Here is an 18501-nt window from a genome sequence, read left to right as displayed (position 1 = left end):
ATCAACCAAAATGATTGGAACAGTTGCTGTCTGGCAGACATCAAACATCCTGTCTGTACTTTATCCTGTTCTACTTTCGCTCTGTGCTGATATATGCAGTACTGACTTCTTTGGGTAGAAAGGTAGGTACTACATTCACACAGGACATCTGTCTTTATCTCATGGACTCATGAGATATCATGAGCATTTATCTCATGGATATTATGACTTCCTTGTTAGCTCCTCTCATTCAATCTTTTATTTTGGGTCATGATGGGTTTTGCAAATGCAAACCATTTACCACTGACTTTGTTTTTTATTATGAGTGACTTATGTTCTCAGTCCATCCCTGAAATTTTAGGGCAACACAACGTTTATCATAGTGACAAAATGATTTAAATCACTGTTGACACTGTCACTTCTACATCATTATTAATACCTTGGCTCCACAGGACTCAGGCTGTGTGATGAACTCCAATAAATTTCTTCTTTAATGTTGTCAGAGCTTGAAATGAAAATGTCTGCAATAAGGAAAAGATGGAATTGTTAAGGTGTCATACCTACCTCTTTGGAATAAATGGTGTGGGTTGTTTTTTTTTTTTTTAATCTTTGCCATCAGAAGTGATAAACGTTTCTGCAATTGCTTATTATAGTGCTGTATTGAAGCCCTTCTAGGTTCTCCCTTTGGTTATGTAGAATTATTAGGATAGGCCAATGACAAGTATTTTGTATTTTGATGTACAGAGTTAAAATCTCTGGCAAATAAATCAATGTTTGCCTTTCCCATCCTGAGTATCTGCAAGATTAGGGGAAGTTTCTCACTGAAACCAAGACTATTTTGTACTACAATGACAGGGAAAATAGTCCTTAAAGTAGGAGTAAATTGTATCTAATATACTTCTGAGTGTTTATATATACACATATAGATAGATAGATAGATTGTTCTCTGGAACAGCTTAAGGTGGTCTCAGTGTAACTGAGAATCAGATTCAAAGAAATACAGTGGTGATAAAAAGAAATACTGTTCTTCATTTTTGCTGTAGATATTTGTATCTTTTCATACAGTGTTTTAGTTTATGTGAAGGATTTTTAGTAGAAATCAATGAACGTTAGTAATGATAAAGTAATATAAGAAACTGCATTTCATAGAATCATTTTTATAGGCAAAATGTCAATGTGTTGGTTTACAGGATTCACAAAGCGGGACAGTGCTAGAAAAGAAAGAAACTATAAACCATGCAACCTCACTCGTCTCATATAATCTGCACAGAAATCTAAACACAGACCATTGACAGCTTTAAAATGGAGCAAAATATCTTTAGCAGTCTCACAAAACCAAGGGAAATGTCACATCTAAACCGTAACCATAAAAAGGAGTAAAGAAGCTCAGAAGAAGCTGGGGATTTGCTGGATATTTTAATAGCTGGGTAGGGAAGATGGGAACTAGGCAGTATTTTATATCAGTTTAAAGAAGCAGTGCCACGTTAAAGGGCAAGGGCCCCATTGGGAACTGCCATGGGGGAGGGAGCACCAGGGACCCCAGCACTGGTCCAACTGCTGGTCCAGTTGCTGGTCCAATTTTGCTGGTCCAACCAGGTTCCCTGGGGCAGATATAAAGCCTGCCATCTGCAGTTTCATCTAAGACAAGATATATTAGCCAGCACTTGCTAAACCATGCATATAAACGCCAGCTAGGGTTAGTAGCAAGTCTGGGGCTCTTAGCTGGTGCATATTGCTCGGAACTCTAAAAGGCCCATTTTCGCTTCCTGATGTTCACGACCTCAAAGATCCCCATATTTTGCAGTCAAAAAAAAACTATTGTAGCTACCTGATCTGAACACATGCCCAAGAGACTAATTAAGAGAGATGGTTGAGTTAACATTTCTTACAAGAGTCTGGTGCAAAACCTGTACTACAGAACCTGAAAATTCATTTTCTATATGAGTTACGAGTGGAAGCTATGACTAAAATTTAAACACCTTGGTTTTGTCATCTACATGCCAATGAACCAAGCCCTGAAAGCTGGCACAGGCATCAAGGCTTCTACAAGAAATATCTCTGTATTTGAAGTTGGATAACAGATGAAACAGTGAAAAGTTCTAATCAGAAATATATAATCCTAGGGGATTTTGTACCAGTAAAACATCTTGTAAAAGGCTTCTGCTGCTCAAGTTCACCAAGTTCTTGACACCACAGGCAGCTTCCAGATAAATTCCTACTTTCTTGTGCAGTTCCTTTTGCAATCTGGAGAAAATTGTGGCTTCCACCTTGGCTCCCCACAACTCCAGCAGTATTTCCACAGCATTCAGACAAGTGCAATAGTCCTTAGCATGAGCAAGGTACATTAATACCTTACTATACTGTGAAGAAATATTTCATTACAAGCACGTAAAATATTCTGCTAAATTGTTCCATTATGTAAACTCTTTTAAGAAAAATATACCAAACCTCAAAACATGACATTAAAATAAATAGCAAATGTAGCTTAAAAAAGAAAAAGAGGAGGAGAGGGGAAATTAAATGTTACTGACTTTATTGAATGTCTCTATTCAAATATCTTGCATAAGCAGACATGTCACTTTAATCAGATAAAACCCACTAGGGAACATGGTAATTATTTGTATTACTTCTTGACAGCTATAAAAAGCTAAAATGTTACTGTGCAAATTCTGTCTGAACTATTTAAACAATTGAAAAATGTGATTTAACAGCTAAAACAAACTTGATTCAGGCTGATCTATCATCGACATGTGTGAGATGAACTCAGCTGGCTCTTTGTACACGGAATAGAAATTAACTGCACAGTGTCCTCACCTAGTGTAGTTAAAACCTGATAGCAAATAAATCCCTCAGAAGACCTTGTATTACCACAAGGTAAACATAGGTGATGGTCATTTCTATACCGAGGCCTTTGTAAGCACAGGCTGTCCTAAAGCTTCAGTTGACATTAGTCAGGGTGGTTTTTTTGCCTTAGAAATTCCCGGAGAGTTGTAGCAACCAGGCTGCACCACCAGGACTGGTGGGTGAGATTGCCTTGCATGGGCAGAGGATGCTAGGAAAGGTAAGAATGAGGTTTTGCAATATTATTAGCATTATCAGGTCTACTTCAAGAAAATTACATGAGAAGGAACAAGGCCAGAAGAGTGTAAAACTGCACACCAGGACCAGTGGTAGACCCTGGGTTGTGGGCCCTCAGAAAAGCTGAGGCTTGCTGTCTCACCCACACAGCCAGCAGGACAGAGGCTCTGCAACTGAAACTCTGTTTTTTCAGCCACCAAGCGATCTTCCAAGGAAGGGGAAGGCGAAAGATTTAATCTAATCCTGCCCTGGGGAAAGCCCTAGGCTAGCTATCACTCACAGGAAATACTTGCATTATGTTTTTTTTTCCTTAAGCACTAGCTTGCCTTATGCTTTTGATACTTGAGAATTATGACAATGGCAGTGATTTCTGACAACATAATCTGCGTAGTTGGCATTAGCACAAATGCTATTATCAGAACTCTGGTTCTGCTGATGTGTTACAGTTTTAAGAGCCATCACGTAGATCATATTAAAGACTTTCCCTCTTTCTACATGTTCACAGTATCTGCTGCGCTCTTCCATGCTTTGTATCTAAAACAATAATACAGAGATCTGCTTCCCACTTTTGCCAGGCCTAGATAGCCTGGACTCATCTCAAAACTTTCAAAAACTAGGGATTATCTTAGAAAAATCTAAATGTCTGAAAAAGGAAATGAGTCCCTCCACAAGCAGCAGGATTAATAAAGCCTGGCTCTCTGAAGATTTGTCTTATTTCCCCTTAAGCTTTTTGCTGCCATCAGTAATTCTTGTTCTGCCATGTCTCTTACATGATTGCCATCACACAACGAAAGCCTGTAATCACTTGCTAGCTGGACAGCCAAGAGCAGGCACTATGCTACCTGGACAAGAGGCTCCATTTCAGCTTCTGTGCCAGACTGTCTATGTCTTTGCTTTCAGGCATTTCTTCATCCTCATCAGAATGAAGAAATATATCCTTAACAAACATCAGAGCTGCAGTTCCTGTACTTCTAATGGCTTCCTACTTGCTTCCACCTGCTTCTAAGGACTACGGTATGAAAAGGATCAGGAAATAACTGCAAAACTTAGAAATCCTGCACTTAAGCTCTGTTTTTTCAAGCAACAGACCTGTCACACCTGGCATTCCAAGTGTTCTCTCCTTCCTGCTCTCATGTCTTTGCTATCACATTGTGGAAGTTCAACTCCACCTGCAAACAGCTCTACCACTGCTGAACTGAGGCCTAAAATTCAGATGATGTAATTTAAACTCAACAGCACTGACTAAGAATGTCATTGCAGAAAAGGATACCATTCTCCCCACACCACCTCACTGTTTTAGGTGAAACTAGTACTTTTCTTCACTTTTCTCACTACCTAGTGGGCTGCCCCAGCATTGTAATTCACCATAAATCACTGCAATTGGACCCAGAAGACATTCACCAAAGATACATAGGGAATCATATAGGAGAAAAGAAGCAGCCAAGGACTATTTCAAAGTGATTTAAGCAGGAAGACTACTGAAACACTTGAGTTTCCCCACAACTAATGAAAGCTTAGTGCTCTTGAAAGAGCAGCACCTTGGCTAGGAGGTGTATCTGCTAGCAAATGCTCCTGCCTGTCTGGAGAAGCCTGGTGGGTACCTGGCAGGGGTTGAGGTTAGGGCTGCTGGAGCTGATTGACTTATCTGGGAAAAATGAAGTGTTGTTTTGTTGTTGTTGGTTGGCTGGTTTGGTTTTCGCTTTCCTTTTTTCTTTTTTTTTTTTTTTTCTCCTGCTGGCAAATATAATCTTTAAATATCTTTAAATTCCTGCTGCCAGTCAGCTCGGTGTGTCAGGGACAGATATTGTGTCAAGTTCCATCAGTGCAGTGCACTGAACTTGGCCTATTTTGGAAGTTTTCTTTTCATCATTTTTTCATTTTGCAGCCTCTAGCCAGATGCTTGCAACACTGACATCTTCCTACCAACCCTCCACCACCTTCATGTGTATTAGATCTGTGCTTTTTGATGTGCTATCTATTTCCTGTAAATGTTCCAGTACGTTTGCTCCTTCTAATGACTTGCTTTTCTCCTTTGAACAACTTCTTCCTCATGTTGATTTCCTGGAGTACTTATCATTTATTGATGGATAGTTAATTATCACCAGGCAATAGATCTTGCTCAACTCCCTGAAAGCAGCAGCTGACATTTTGTGTGCCTCACACCAATGATCTTTCACAGTCACAGATACTCTTTGCAGCAGATAATACACGAATGTGCTTTTAATCACACTGAATGAGTCCAGGATCCTTCCTTGCTTTTGGTTACATCTCTGCCTATCTGCAAAAAGTCCTGATCGGTTTCTAGTCTTGTCTCTGTTTATTGAATGATTGATTGCAGGCACCAGCTCTCCTCTACAGACAGAATATTTCACCATACCATCAAATTACTGATCACAGTTTAGTTTTGCTGTGTGGTTACAATCACTCATCAAAATTATCTATTGCCCCTGCCTGGATGCATCAACATCAAACCTCCTTGCTCTTCTTCTTTAATGTTCCCCTCTGAATACGTTGCACTTCTGTCTCTTCTCCACATGGCACATCTCCTTCATGTTGACCATAGGCTCAGTACACAGACCAGGAAAAATGCTTTTGACAGCTGGAGGCTGGGGAAGGAGTGGGGTAACTCAGGGTTGTTTTAAGATCTCTTTGCAGCCCTGCAGCCACGGGGCTTTCCTCACATTTCTGCTGCCCCTGCTCCCTGCCTGCAAAACCCAGGCAACCCCCTCCAGGCCTACGTGTCATTTTCCAGAAGGTTCACATTTACTCCAATATCCTCACTGTGCGGCCTCTCCCCAAAGGTCCTGGGGTTTGCCCTGGCCCTCATCTTGCAGGAGAGCCCTTTGACACACCAGTAAGTGACAACTCACTCTCTTCAGCCTGGCTGTATGCTCTGTGCAAAAGCACAGACAAATTTGAGCCACCCCAGACAGAGCCATCTTTGGTGAGGCAGAGTTTGCGTCTGAGTTGAGGCAGACGCATACAGACAACATACAGCTCCCTGGCCTACCCCCACAGCCCATGCGACACACACAAGCCATATACCAGGAAGTTTTCGTTGCTGCTGCTAAGACTTATGTGGATCATTTGTCTGTCTTTCCTTTAGCAGAGGTCTTTGCTTTGCTATCAAAATGCAGGATAAGATGTCTAAGTGATAGATGCCAAAATGGCAGAAATTGAGTACCTTCCAAAGCTGAACGCAAGCCACAGTCAAAACGTATTTTGCAGTTAAAGATGATTAACATCAATTTATGGATCCTACGGTGAGCAAGTGAAACAAGATAGGAATATTGACGCTGATGGCTGCTTTTTCATAAAGCTGTGCCCAAGTTTGGCTGCTGTTCCACAGCTGCTGTCTGTGATGGAAGAGCTTATCAAACCAAATCGGAGGTCATCAGGAGAAATGCCATTGCTCTGATATCAGCTGGGACAGTCACTGTGGATTTTAAACAAAGTGAAAAAGTTCCCTGAGTGAATCAACTGATAACAGATAGGACATTACTCATAGTTTTACACTTGGCAATTGAACTGGTGCTTCATACACTGTATATTTGATTAACTCCTCTTTGCTGGTGTCCTGACTAAATTCAGAGCACAGGATATATTTTTTTTTTTAGATAAGAATTTGTCCTGTGACTTTGCAGCACTGTTTCCTTCCAATGCAAGATTGATCTTACCAGCAGAAGTATGCATGCTGCTTCGGCCTACTGCACTGCAAAAGGGTTGGTAGGTGTGCAAAATTTCTGCCCGTGAATGCATGAGAAAAGCCTGTTTAATCCTAAGAAGGTGTTGTTTAGACTTAATGATGGGGATTTTTTTTTAAGCATCTCTCTAGTTCTTGCTGTGTTGGACATTGATGTAGCACAGCTACTTCACTTGGTATCAGAAATCTCTGACGTGGGCTCTCCACCACTCAGCATTTGAGCCTGTTTATACATTTGTGCTTGTAGCAGTCAGGTGAGAAATATTACCATATGAGACTAGTCCTATACTCGTACTACAGGTACATGTGACTACCAAGTCACACGTTGGGTTTTTATCTCTCGACATATGGCCTCAGCCTGCTCCCATTGAACTTGGAGGAAGATTTGCCTTCTGCTAGATCAAAAGGCTTTGCCCGGAATAATAGCACCAGGGCTGGCCTCTAATTTATGAAAGCCCCACCAGCTACAGGAATGTACCTCTCCCAGATTTGGGCATGTCATTCACTTCTTTGTTGCCAGTTCTCTCTCCTCTCTCAATTAAACCATTTGTTATATATGTCACACCTTAGGTTTCATGCCCTAGCAGATGTTGAAAAGATTGATTCAAGCTTTTACTGTTTCATCTTTAACCCAGCTCCCTCCTTTGATCTATATATCCAGGTAGAGTCTGGGTCTTTCTGGTTCTATCTGTACCTAACCTGTCCCCCTTTCACGTGCCACCAATGATTTTGTCCAAGCCCTTGCTGCCCCTCACCTTGATCGTCACAGCCACCTTCTCCTGTGACTTTCACAAGTACAACGCAGAGTCCCTGAGGTTCACTTAACAGTCTGGTAAGATTGTCCTAGCATTTGTTCCTGGGAAGATGTTGTCCTGTGCCCGCATTGGTTCTCACTCTTCAAACACAGTCATCGAGGAGCAGCCTATAATGACTGCCCAACTTCTCTGTGCCACGTGTGTTTGTGTCAGTCCGTACCTGCCCTGCAGCCACATCGCTCTGCCACCTTCAGTACCTTTCTTATCTATGCCCAGCATCGGTATCTTAATGTTACCTCTTGCCTGCCTTACTCTTTTCAGTCAAAAAACTACCTTTGCCAACTCATGTCCTTCAGCTCCCTCTTAAAATCTTTAATGTACCTTAATGGGCAGCAGAAAATGTTACTTATCTACTAGACGGGTGCTCTGAGGCTACAGACAGAGTGCATCCATCTCCCCTTGCCAGCTAGAGTCATGTTCTGGGCTCTGCCATAGCCAGTGGAGAGGGAGGTGTGTCACTTTGTTTTTAGGAAGTCTCTTTCAGGCACCTGTCAGGGAATGGTAGGATGAATTATGCTCCATAGCATTGTCTGTTGATTGTGATGTTTACAGCTAGCTTAAGCTATGTACGTAGCTTTTAGAGGCCTGAAACAGCAGCTCTTCCAGCTCATTTTCAGCTTACTGCCTTGCCCATTTTAAGGGCCCTCCCTGGAGCGGGCAGCCTCACTCACCTTTCCTTTCGTGCCTGCTGGGATCAGGGGTGTCAGAGCAGAGGGGAGAGCCACAGGCTGCTTCCCAGTCAGTACTCCTGTGAACCAGGAATGAGCTCCGCCTCTGGTCCTTTGGCAGAGGGGCTGGGAGGGCTGAGAGCAGGGTCTCTGGCATGGTTGCTGCAATGATGCTGTGCTGGCCCCTGGACCAGCTCCTGTCTGTGAGCTTGGTGAAAGCAGGACCCTTGGCGCCTGGCAATTAGCACTGGATAAACAAGCAGGGTTGTTTCGTGCATTGCTCAGAAACCCGTGCCCTAAATCCCACACCACTGAGGGGAAACGAGCTTTTGTATGACAGCGGGGAATACAGTGGTCTCCTTCCACACATACAGCAGGATAAGCACAAAAGCAAGGAGAGCAAAGGAGGGCCTGTGACTTTCTGATACGCAGTTGTTTCTCTGGGTCACTGCCTGACGCAGAAGAGCTAAACAGGGCAGATAGCACAACAGCAGGATAACCTGCAGGGTATATACATTTGACTCCACATCACTGCATCTCATCAATGGTGACCTTAAAGTAAGCACAATTTACTGGTATTCCCTTAAAATTGAAAGATGCTGACCTCATTGGTCCAGGAAAGGAAGCAAAATTAGTTCATGCCATAGCTCCCGATGCAGGGATAAAAATAACTTGAGAGGGTTTATTCATTTTATCCACAAATGAAAGGATAATTCTGTAGTCAGAGAAAGAAAACCCTTGCAAAATGAAGATCACTTATGCAAAACAGTTCTGAGGATTTTGAAGAAAATAATTTCGTGTCCTATCCTTCAATAAACAATAGGGAGATCACAAAGCTGAGTGAGGATTTCTTCTGTCATGCATTTGGTCAGTCAGGGCACATATAGGATCAGTTGTGATCAGAAGATATCTGGACAAAACCAAGCTCTTGGTTTTGGCTGGGACTGCTGATGGACAACAAAGAACAGGGTTTTATCAATAACATAAATATATATATATATATGCAGAGACATATACAGACCTAATCTATAAAAATGTGCACACATTTATCTCTGAAATCCAGACTAAATCCCATCTGAAGGTTTGTAATTTATTTTACAGAGGGAATGAATCACAAAAAGTAAGCTTATGCATAGAATATGATATTTGCAAAGAACACAAAAGCTGTAGCCCTTATCTAGCTAAACAGTTAAAGATATACTTAAATGCCACATGGAATGGGGTCCTCTGTAAGGATCAGCACAGACATGGAAGCTTTTTGCCCACTTTTAAAATTATAGGTGGAGTTTTCTCACAAGAAAATTTTCAAGTGGCAGGTGTACATAAACAAAATAACAATGACTTTAAAATCCAGTTCCAGTTTTCCACAAACTGACATACAGCAACTTTCCATCTTAAGTATTCCTGTTTCCATCAACAAGTTTAATGCTGAATTCACAATGCTAAATACTTATTGGATTTCAGAGCCCTGTTCTGATCCTGAGATGTGACCAAGTTCTTGCTAACCAGATCCATCAGTAATCAGTATTTAGACTTGTGGAGGTGGAATACTGTTTCCCCAGTTTTGGAACAGTTTGACTTTTCAGGCCCTCCTTGCTCCCCTCTCTTCTCTTACGCTTTCGTGGGCATCACAGTCAAAGGTATCACCATTTTCTTCACTGTCCAAAGCATGTGTGTGTGCCTACAGGCACATGGTCATCTGAGTAATTTTTAAGTTCAGTTCTCTTGGCTAGACAATGCTTTTCAACTGTGTGCACTATTTCCAGTACTGCGAAGTGGTCACTAAAGTCCTTTTTAGATTTTGAAATTTGGGAAAAATGTTTGCTTTTAGGCTGTGCCTCACTTCATGTGATTGTGCCAAGCCAAGAAGGATACTATGAACATTTTCACCTCATAATCATGATCCCAAAGAACTGCCATCACACTCATTGAAAGATGACAGACTTGTATGACCTGACCAACAAACCATCAATGTGCCTGATAAGCTGATCTTGTCTGCCCATTTTTTTCACTCTGCTGTTATCCCACTTTCTGCTACAGAAAAATAATATAATAAGATAGTTATGATAATAAATCAGAACAAATAAAAGTCTTCAGCCATGAAAACCAGACTGGACCCTTGTGCTAAACTTTCCTAAGGATGATTTAGGTATAACAAAATTAAGTCTTGTACTGATGGAGAAGGAATGCATAAGACAATCCAGCATAGATCCCTTCAAATAAACGAAGAGCATGATTTATGCATCAAGTTTTGAGGGATCCTGTCGAGATATTAAAGGATGATCCACAGTTTAGAAATTACTTTTTTATATGACAGCAAGAGCTGTCCCTGAAATTTCAATCTTCATTCCCAAAATTGCCCTTTCCAAATGTATACAGCACACTAGAGAAAGTTATGAATATATTTGAAATACAAGTTGCAGATGAAAAAAACAGGATCCTGTCTGCTCATAGCTATTAAAGAGAGCATCAGATTCTTTTTTTCGATGCAGATAGCTATCCTTGATGTCCTGACTAAATAAGTAATTATATTCTGTCCACCTGGCTTCCCTGTGGGGCTTCAAATTAAAACAATACTTAATCTCCCCTAAGTTGTGTGACAGTATGCCTCAGATCCAGCTAGGAGACTTTACATTTCTGCAGTAGATGAACTAATTACCATTATCCCTAGTGCCTGCATAATCTGAAGTAAAAATATCTCTGCTTCTCCTGTGTCTGCACCTTCTGGGTCCCAGAAGAAAACTCTATTTCTTAACTTGAAAAAAGTCTTTCAAGCCCTATCACACTGATGTTCTTCTCCTTCCCCTTTCCCTCACCCCTAGTTTTCAGGCGGCAATTTCTAACTATTTTATTATTTATCTGATTTTTCAGACTTTATCAGACTTTTCCAAACCTTGAGCGCTGACAAAATGGCTTTCTCTATGATCACTTCATCACCTCCAGCATGTAGCAGCAGTGTCATCGTGAGCCTCAGCCACTGTTGTACCATCACCAGGGATCTCTGCATGGAGCAGGGTGTGGGAAGGTACCCGTGGCTGCCGATCCCATAGCAAGCATGTGGCCTCCTCTAGCAACACAAACGTGAAGTGAGGGTTGACGTTAGCTCAGTGCAGCTGTGGACCAAATGTTTGTGTTTCATCAAGTCTAATTGCTTACGAAACTCAGGCACAATATGCAGAAAACACCATGTTTTTTTTCAGGATCACATGGAAAGAGAGGGTCAGGGGAATGACTGAGTCGTCAGAAGTGTGCCTTCTCCCTTACAGGAATTAATGTCTCTCCATATCACAGCTGTAGGATTAGTTACCCTTTTTCTGGTCTCTGCATGCACACTCTCAGGAATATCCTTGCATTTATACTATCCATGCCTAATTGCCTAATTGCATAATTCTCTTCCTCTTAAATGAGGATCCAATTACAACTTTCTGTGTATGCCAACTGCTCTTACCCCTTGGCAAGTTTGGTGGTTTCCCTTTGAGAATCAGCAACCAGTGGTATACAGTGGACAGCCAAAATTATTGAAACAGTATTTATTACTCATACAGCAGGAGGAACACATTGCTAAAGAAAACCATAGTTCAAAATAGCAGTAGTTTATGTGCGAGTCTAATTCAGCAAGAGCCCAAACATCAGTGATACCAACTGAGAAAGGCCTGTGTTAACCAGGTACCCTCAGGTACCTCTGGTTCCATCTCCACAGTTCAGAGGGATTGAAGTGCTCAAATATCCAGGTAACTCTTGAAAATAGGAGTCAGACATATCTGGATCACCAGGAAATATCCTACCCAAGACTGCAAGTCAGACTAATCTATGTCTCTATTGAATGTATAGAGAGCATGTGCACACATATGTACCCTCGCTTCACCTCTTCTGCCTGATAAAGCTAAGATAATGTACAAATATTTTTGTCCTCTTTTAATTAATGATTTCATACATGATGGGGTATTTCCAGTCTGAAGTTTTCTCTTTCAGAGCAGGATAACCTACAGAGCTATGATTTGGTTGTCCCTGCTTCCATATTAACAAAAAAGAGATTTTTGTGCACATGAATAATGTGGTTTTATGCCAGAAGACACTGCATTGACACTTTGTTGAAAAAATACTCCCTGTGTAGTTCTGAGACTGGTAGCAACCTCTGGCTGCGGATTTGCACTACCAGGACAAGAACTCTCTTTCTGTCAGTCATTTTTCTTCTATTCTGGTGCCTCAGTGTGAGCACAATTTTTCCCTGCTATTGCAAATTGTTGAACCTTCAAAAAATTAATTGCATATACACTGGTGATCACTTCCATAGATGGAGCCTAAGGCAAAACACACAGATGAAATAATACACATCTTCCTCTGACATTTTCTGGCTAATGCTATGCATGAAATTACAAATAAAATCACCAGGACCAGCTGCTCATTTAATCTGTGCCCTTCCAATCAGACCAGCTATTAAAGTCTCCTTCCTCTAAAGTTTTCTCAGTTCAGACAGAATTTCTGCAGGCCAGAGTTATTCAAATTACATGAACATTTCATTCCACAGTTGTTTTCAACAATCTACATGCAGATAATCTGTGTATTCTTTCTTTTTGCTGCTCAACAACCTCTACATTTGTGTTCATGGGCTTTGTTTGTCATGCACACTCCCTTAGAAGATGATGTAGAGACTTCTGCAAATGTGGTACAGGCTCAAGCAGTACCTCTTTGTGCTACAGGGATACTCTCAGACGTAGGACAGGTGCAGCTCTGGGTGCAGGAAGCTCTGCTTACATGGGAAAAGAAAGTATAGAAACATCATCAGGATTCAGGGACAAGAAGCAGAAAATCTTCTAACTTCAGTAGACCTCAGTGCCTGAAACTTCTTCTCATTTGTAATGAAATAGTTTTCCTGAAGAACAATCCAAATGACAGGGGGGGAAACCTAGAGCTGATATCTGACGTGTCAGCACTGAACAAGATCTGATGCTTAGCAAAATAAAGTATCTCAGCCATACCAATACCAAATAGGGCAAAATCTTGCCCTAGACATCCTACCTTTCCAGGAGCTAACCTAATACTTTGAAATGTAAGATTTAACTCATCATCTTGCATAATACAGGATACATAATGCATAATAACAGATCTAAGTCTTTTAGATATTAATTTTTCCTAAATCTAAATATTATCCATCAATATAGCTGGTATGAAGGCTCACTGTAAAAGATGGATTCTATGTGAAGGAAAAATGTCATATTCTTTCTGTATCAGTGAGCTGCATTAATATCTTGCCTTTCCCCACTAAAATAATATTCGCTGAAACCCTGAGAGCAAAGGTCTTTATGAAATGAGTATTGAGAAAGAACATATCCTACCTGTAATTTCTGAAGTAAAATGAGTAGGCTGGTTTAAAGCATTTTGAAAATAAATATGAAAAGCTAACCTCATATGCCATATCTGAGCTGTTCCTGTGTTATTCCAGTTGAGATAATTTACAAAACAAGCAGTTGCAATGGGAGACTGCAGCATGGTATTAACTCATGTGAATGCATTATAATAGTCAAGTATTTAATCACTTTTCAATTCTTGTTAAACAAAGAACATTTTCCAGCATTGTCTGAACTGTGCTCGCTGTAGTCAATGGGTGTTCAACTCCTTTACATGAGAGAATTGAGTTCACCACCCTGCATAATGAAGACCTACTGTATTTTAGACTATAACTCAGCAGGTGATTGAATATTATCTGCTTCACAGAAAAAATACAAGTAAAATGAGCTCTTCAGCTGTAAATAATTCGGTCATAAAAGAGAAAGCTAATGTTTTTCTTAGGTAACAGTCTCAGCTCTGCTGCACGGTGCACTGATTCTCCCTAGCCAGTTCTGGATTTCATATCACCAGCCACCCAAAAAGGGAATATTAGTGAGGCCCTTGCAAAAAGTCTTTTTACTAAACTAAGCATGGAATGTCACATAAAGAACTTGGAGCAGAACGTGTACCTTCTGCATTTTCTTCTCTCTAGCACAATGAGAAGAAAGATGAGCATTGGAATAATCTTCTTTGTCATCTAGTAATAGCTATCCTTCCTTCTCTTACCCCACTCCCCAAACTAATCCATATGGTCTAGGAATCCAGGAAATGCTCTCACAGGCTTTAGCAGACTTTGGTTCATATTTATAACACACAATTAAGGTCTATGATCATGTTTTCATTTTAGAATATACAAAATACATTAAAAGCTTTGGACATCAAAGTAATCAACTAATCCCTTTATCCAGAGCCATTCAGATCAATCATTAAAACACCAGGAGGTTCTGACAGATGCCACCATGACAGATTTCTCTCCCTCCATGTTGTTTTCATTGTCACACACTTTTTGATTTGGGTCATAATTGCGTTTGGGCTTTCAATGGCATGTAGTCCAACTACCTCATTTTGAATGTTAATTTCCTGAAAATGATTGAAAACTAATCCATATTTTTAATCTGTGGCAGGTGCTTGGCTACAACAATCTCCTTTTGTTGTTGTTGCCATTGACACACAATATGTGATCCAGGAAAATGTCTGTTTCCCATGGCTATCTGCCCAACACTGCCTTTGTTAAATAACTGGTTTCACCTAGCCAGATTTTGAATGTTTGCAATCATTTACTTGTAGTGCTACGTGTTGCCTGCCATCGTTTTGTAAAGCAGCTCTTCAAGCATTGTCAACCTCCTCATGTTAGCACTTCGGTCTGTAGGCAGCCTACCCTGCGGTGCATTATATCCTGATGACACTTCCCCAAAACCTTTCAAAAAGCCCGTAAAATAACATGCGCAATCTCTGTGCTGCCATTTACCTGAAGCACAGCATACAGCTGTCCCAGGCAGAGGTAATAGTTCTGGTTTAGAAAGTTGAATTAGCTTTTTCACAGTATATTGACAACTTTTCAGCAGGAAGCTTAAGTCTCTGTGTCGCTGAGTAGTATAGATGTGCCCTGTAGAGTCCAATGTGGCTTCATACTGACTTGAGGTTTGGTATGCATTTAAATGCTTTCCTGGGCTATTTAAAACACTTTCATTGCACCCTCCTGGATAAAATCCAGCCACAACAATCCTGGAAATGGAAGAGGATGTTGTTTAAAAACACTTTACAAACACTCTCCCTGCCTGTTAGAATTTTTGAAATTGTTGTTGTCAGTCTGTTTCTCACAGGGGAGGAGTGAAAATACTTTCGCTTAGCATCTTTCTCCTCTTTTACTGGACTACCTCCTTTCCCATCACTCCAAGATTTCTTACTTATTTCTGATAGAGAGCTGCAATTAAAGTCCTTTAAAATAACCTGCTTTCACACCAGATGACTGCAAGTGGTAGAACTTCTTATTTTTGTTCCTAAGGACATGCAATTTTTCAAACAGTTTGAGTATTTTTGATTGCTTCAGTTTTTAAAGGGCAATCAGGAAGGCTGATTGTTCCAAGCTAATTGCAGATAGAGAAAGGAGGAAGGGAAGCTGAGTTTTAATGATGGAGAAATACCCTGATCTCTAGACAGACTTCCATCATGGTAATGCACAAGGAGTCTGGAGTCTGATTTGGTAAATTTGATCCCATACAAGAGATTGTACAAACTGAGTCCAACTTGGCATGAATATATATGCAAAATCTTGGTGTTCAATGATGTCTTTGGAGGCTGTTTAAAAAAAAAAAAAAAAAGGCAGACACAGCTTTCAGGATATGCTTCAAGCTTTCCCCGGCGGCAGGATCACCACAGTTGGTGATCTTTTGAGAATGTGACCTCTCCTGTGGACACATCCAGACCACAGTTCTTCCAGAAGCTGCAGAATGGACACTGGTTGTACCTGGAGTGGGGCTTTCCCCTCACATAATCAGCCAGAGTGACAGCCTTGTATGCCTTCTCTGCTTTCTTTGTGTTAGCACAAGGGATGCTTGTTGGGTTGCCACATTGCCTTTCTATTCAAAGCCAACAGTATGGGCTAAGAACAGGGTGGTCAGAACATAGGATTTCTTTGTCGCACTTTCAGGTTTGCCATCCATCATGAAAGAATGAGAAGAGCTATTTAAGAGGTGTAAGAGGAAGAGTCTGCCTCTCTTCTTCCATATCTGCTTCAGCAGGCACATGAAATGGCTTCTCTAGCCAGGTGAGGCTGTTTGGGTACATGTTGGGTACGTGCTGCATGCCTGCCTCCCTCCAGCTCCCTGGGGCTGTCACAGAAGTCTTTATCTTCTTGACATGATTCTTCTACTGAAGCAGAAGAGGCATTGGTATGTATTTAATGTACAAATACTAGTGTGATAGTGACAGTATTGCAAGTGACCTCATCAGTGAGGCGAAGTTACTGTCCAACAAGAATAGGTTAATAGAGTTTCCTCTATGAATGTATTGATCTGACATAGGAGAGATCTGTGGGAAAGGTGGACGGGGACCACCCCATAAATCTTGATGAGCTGCTGCAATCACACACTCATAAAGCAAGATCTGAACCATTATCCTAGAGAATCTGCAGAACCTATAAGGAAGGTGAAAGCTTTTGATAACAAATTTTGCGTATTATTTGGATTATGCATGTAATACGCTGGCTTTGTAGTTTTAAGATCTATAGGCAAGGAGGCTATAGACCAACATTTGGCCAGCCAGTAAAAGGATTTCCTTCTACAGGCTTGGGAGACTCGTAGAAGCCTATGTGTGGCCATGACAAACATGAGTGGACCAACAGTGCAAAGATCTTTGTAACCTGTAGCATGTGCCACCTGGCAAAATACTGCCAAACAACCCAAGAGCGGAGCTGTGTGACTGCATGATGCAGCCTTCCACGGCAGCAGACCTGACTCATTTCTCTGTCCTCTTCACTCACACCCGGTGCCCCCAGGTTGTCTGAATGTGCACCACTGCAACCACTGACTACAAGTATTGCCCTGACTTCATCCATTGGGCAGCAATAGCACTGATTTCTGTAGTGATGCTCTCTTACAGCTGTGCTGTGCTATCTACTAGAGATTTCTAAAACTGTATGCTAGGGATAAAACAAATAGGAGGGAGGAAAGCAGATCTGGAAAAGCAGATACATGTTATCTATGCTCTTGGAGATCCTGAAAATGTGATCTTGTCACCTTTTTAAGGCTTCTCTTGAGCATAAAGGTTTTCCTTAAACAAAGAAAATATTAAACTAGAAGGCTATGTCATTAAGCTGCTACAAGGTATAGCTCTAGCTAAGCAAGGCCTTGGGGTAGATTTTAGCTTGCACTGAATTTCTCATAAGGTTTTATTATGCTTTTATTTTAAAGGAGCTCTGCCTGTGTGTCTGAGCACAGGAGAGGAGGGAAACTGGCTAACTTCTCTGCAGTTGGGGGTTTGGCAAAATGGGTTTGTGATTTGCAGATGTTTGCTATCTCTTGCAACATCTTAATGATATGGCTCACTGAGCTCTGCCACTTGCCCCTGAATTTCCCTCCCTTTCTTCCCCTTAGCTTGTTTTCACCTCATTCAATAGCTATTAACATAATGCTGTTGTTAGAAGCCAGCAGGGGCTCATTGCTGCTCTCCTACAGCCGCTCTCTACCCTGATATAGGCACCTGTCTGCATAAATTGAGCTGGTAAAGAGAAGGCAATTTTCAGAACGCAAAGATTTCAGCAGCCAGATTTGTGCCTGATGCAAATCAGCATAGCTCTGTGCCACAGAGTTTTGCCAGCAGTGACTGTTTTACCCTAGATGATGACATGCTGAGATTAGAAAGTCCTCAAGGCAATAATTCCTTACTTCCTTTCGCCTTTCCTTGCGGTGTCTCCAGAGCTGCCATCCCCTCGAACACCTGGGCACAGACTTGCACAACAAACAACCTTGTCCAGCTGTGCCTACTTACCTTTAGTAGCACAGACTCAACCCTGCCTCTCAGGAGTGGCTCTTCTCACACTTCTGTGTAGCCTGGACGCTTGAGGGGCTCTGCTGAGTAATGCTGAGAGTTCCACGTGGCCCTGATATTGAATGCCTTTTGGAGCACTGGTTATTTAAACCCACCACTCGAGCCCCAGTTCAGCAGATGACTAATGCACGATTCATTTTTAGCATGATGATTCAAGAGGGCTGCAGCAAAACCCACACTGAGGTGTTTCTTTTGCTTTTAATTGCTGTTTTAGGGAGCCAGAAGATGATGCAGAATAAAAATAAAATAAAAAGCAAGCATCCATGTTAACCTCAACAGCGTCCAAATTCTAGGTTTTGCTTTTTTGGGCTGTGACAGTGTAAGCTATGGTAGCTGTGTCTGTGGTTGGATATTAAATAGATGATATGGTGATACAAACAAG

At 41.3% G+C, this 18501-nt stretch overlaps 1 long non-coding RNA gene across 1 annotated transcript in view; it reads right to left on the bottom strand.

Moving 5' to 3' along the window:
- The window catches only part of LOC125181969 (uncharacterized), a 76485-nt gene extending 58320 nt beyond the window's left edge, over positions 1-18165 (bottom strand). The window contains exons 1-2 of the long non-coding RNA XR_007160736.2: positions 18060-18165; positions 419-500 (exon numbers count right to left, since the gene is read on the bottom strand). This is a non-coding gene — a long non-coding RNA (uncharacterized lncRNA). The remainder of the gene's footprint in view (positions 1-418; positions 501-18059) is intronic.
- Between the last annotated feature and the right edge of the window lie 336 nt (positions 18166-18501).

Source organism: Anser cygnoides, chromosome 1 (assembly GCF_040182565.1).
Source record: "Anser cygnoides isolate HZ-2024a breed goose chromosome 1, Taihu_goose_T2T_genome, whole genome shotgun sequence".
Taxonomy (NCBI): Eukaryota; Metazoa; Chordata; class Aves; order Anseriformes; family Anatidae; genus Anser; species Anser cygnoides.
The sequence above is the reverse complement of the archived record's forward strand: the minus strand, read 5'-3'. Positions and strand labels throughout refer to the sequence as shown.